Source organism: Piliocolobus tephrosceles, chromosome 12 (genome assembly GCF_002776525.5).
Source record: "Piliocolobus tephrosceles isolate RC106 chromosome 12, ASM277652v3, whole genome shotgun sequence".
Lineage (NCBI taxonomy): Eukaryota > Metazoa > Chordata > Mammalia > Primates > Cercopithecidae > Piliocolobus > Piliocolobus tephrosceles.
In genome coordinates, this window is record NC_045445.1 from 108272034 (window position 1) to 108274823 (window position 2790).

Here is a 2790-nt window from a genome sequence, read left to right on the forward strand (position 1 = left end):
TCCGTGGTTACAGCCAGTTCAATTCTATTCAACGTCTTTTTATTGTACACTGTGCAGTGGCAGTAGATGGCTGTCACCAGCTGACGTAGGGCCTGCCAGGGTGCTGTTGACCGTCCAGCAGGAAGCGCTGGCCGTGTTGCTGTGGGGAGACCATGTGGCTCCTACCATCCGCTAAGGGGTCAGCGAGGGGGAGGGCATTGCCGAGGGATACAGTGACCTGTTTTAAAGGCTCACTCTTCGCCTGGCTGCACATGAACCTGCTCTTCCAGACCTGAGCCGCCGGCAAGGGAGAAGGCTGGCCCCAACCAGCTAACAGACCTCCAGGAGGACCCCAGGGAATTGCTCCCCTTGCTCAGGCCTGAGACAGGCTCCCGAAGGCTTCATTTACACAAACAATCAAAAAGCCAACCCAGCCCAGATGTAACACTCGCATTTTATTGCTTGCAGTGTTTTAGTTCTAATTTGGCTTAATTTGGAATAGAGGTTTTACTAAGTGGCATAAATTGAGCCTAACAAATTTTAAAACTCAAACACCAACACCCTAAATGCTTAAAACTGTAATTGGAGAGATATAAAAAGTGAGTCGTCAGGGAGGGGCTTTGAGGGAGGGAGAAGAGGGGGGAGGGGAAGAAATGCAATTTCTGTCCTACTTGGCAGGAGATTTAGTTCCTGCTTCCCCTCCCCCCAGGCTCCAGCCCTGTCCCCTCCCCTGGTGGAGAATGTACCCGGAAGCCTCCTGAATCCCTGCCAGTGGCCTCCAGGATGTTTTGTACATAGTGGGTGCTTAGGAAAGATTAGGTGAACTAATTATTTTCTTAGATGTGGCTGTGGACAGAAGGGCCAAAGTGGATTCCTTCTAGGGGACACGTTTGTCCCTACAGGGGAGATCTGAGCTGTCTCCGCCGCACCCCCAACCCCGCCCCCGTTGTGGAAATCCACATGCCGGAAAACTCTCAGGATCTTACTTTGTAGGGAAATTTGAGGTCACTTGAGACCTCTGGGCTCTTCTGCGGATTGCAGAGGGTACTGATGGGAGGGGCCAGGGCCTGGCCACTTTGCTCAGGGGCCCATTTCCCTACTTCTCATGTGAAATATGGTGGAGGATGATGTGTAGGTGGGGAGAGCAATCCATGTGTGAAATTCATGACCCCGTGAGTCACTGAAGAGGTGGCCAGACCTCTGTAGGGGCCGCATGAGCAGCTCTGCAGGCCAAGCCTGACACTTTGGGGGACCAGTACTCTGATTTTCCTTCAGTGCACCAGCCCCCTTCCTCCGAGGAAGAGTGCCACACACATAAATAAGCACGAGTGACCATGGGAAGCATCCCTGAGTGTGTGGGGGAATGGGTGGAAGCCAGAGAGGTCATTCAGGGCGGGGCCGGCTCCCCTGGCCAGGCTCCCTGGCTACTCTTGCCGGTATTGATCACCCTCTCTCCCGGGAACTGGTCAGCACTTACAGCCATAGCCCCATGACTTAGCACGTGCTTATATAATGCTTTGGCTTACATACAGCAAGGTGGGATGGAGGGAAAGCCCACTTGGCAGCAGATGGCCTCCAGCTGGTGGCTGAGCTCTGCCCTTTGTGGTCAGGGTGATCTTGGCCAAGCCCCTAGGTTTTCCAGTTTTACTTCCTCTAGCTATAAAATGAGGAGTGATGGCACCCACGAAACTCTTGAAAGCAAAACTGTATCATACAAGATGAAAATGTTTTATTATCTTTTTCAGTTGATATGAAAATACCTTGTCCTAGGACGCTCTTGATACCGAGGATCAGAATACTATTTAAATTTGTTCAAGGACATAGGAGGTTTAGTAACAGGAGACAAGGGTCTCTTGTAGAACCCAAAACTACCAGGGCTCACGGGGCCAGGGGCTGAGACCTAGAGATCTAGAAACGAGGCTGGGCTCTGTCCCTCTCCCTCAGCCTGGGGCCCACAGTCACTCCTCCCTGTGGTTCTCTGGGTGACTGGTGTGTTCTGTCTCTACTCGCTGACTCTTCCTTGACTCCTTTGTCTGATTATATCTAACTCAGTTTGGCTGCCCCAGATGGTGGCTCTAACTCTGTGAAATGGTCTGACAAGCTCCGGGGCCCACAAATCCTTCTCTGACTGATTTTCCGTCTCTGAGTTCAAAATCTCAGAAGAGAATCTCATTTATTCAGTCAGGGTTAGGGATTGGTTCCACCCTAGATCAGGTATATTGGCCTGGCCAGTCAGCAGTGGCCACAGAGGTTTAGTTATGAGGAATATTAGACTTCCCTAGCCTACCCCTTAAGCAGGGAGTATGGATAGATATATGGGGGAATTTAGCAATAGTCATCTCCAGAACATTTCTTGAGTACTGTGTCATATTTTTTGTGAATATGCTGGAACACAACCCAGAGCCCTGAACTAAGAAACGGCTCAATATATGGTTGCTAATGTTTGAGGAAAAGTAACTTTCTGTCCAGACTCTGTTGTCTGTGTTTCCTCCCCACTGCTTGTTTCTCATCTGGGAGTGGAAGGTTTCAAGCAAGGGTAATTATAGCCAAAAAGCTAACCTCTCTAATATATAAAAGTTCCTAGAAATTAAAAAAAAAATTCAGTGATCTGATAGGCAAAATATGCAAAAGATACAGACACACAGTTTATTGAAAAGGATTTACAAATGGCTTTTAAACATGTGAAGTGGCTGGGCGCGGTGGCTCAAGCCTGTAATCCAAGCACTTTGGGAGGCCGAGACGGGCGGATCACGAGGTCAGGAGATCGAGACCATCCTGGCTAACACGGTGAAACCCGTTCTCTACTAAAAA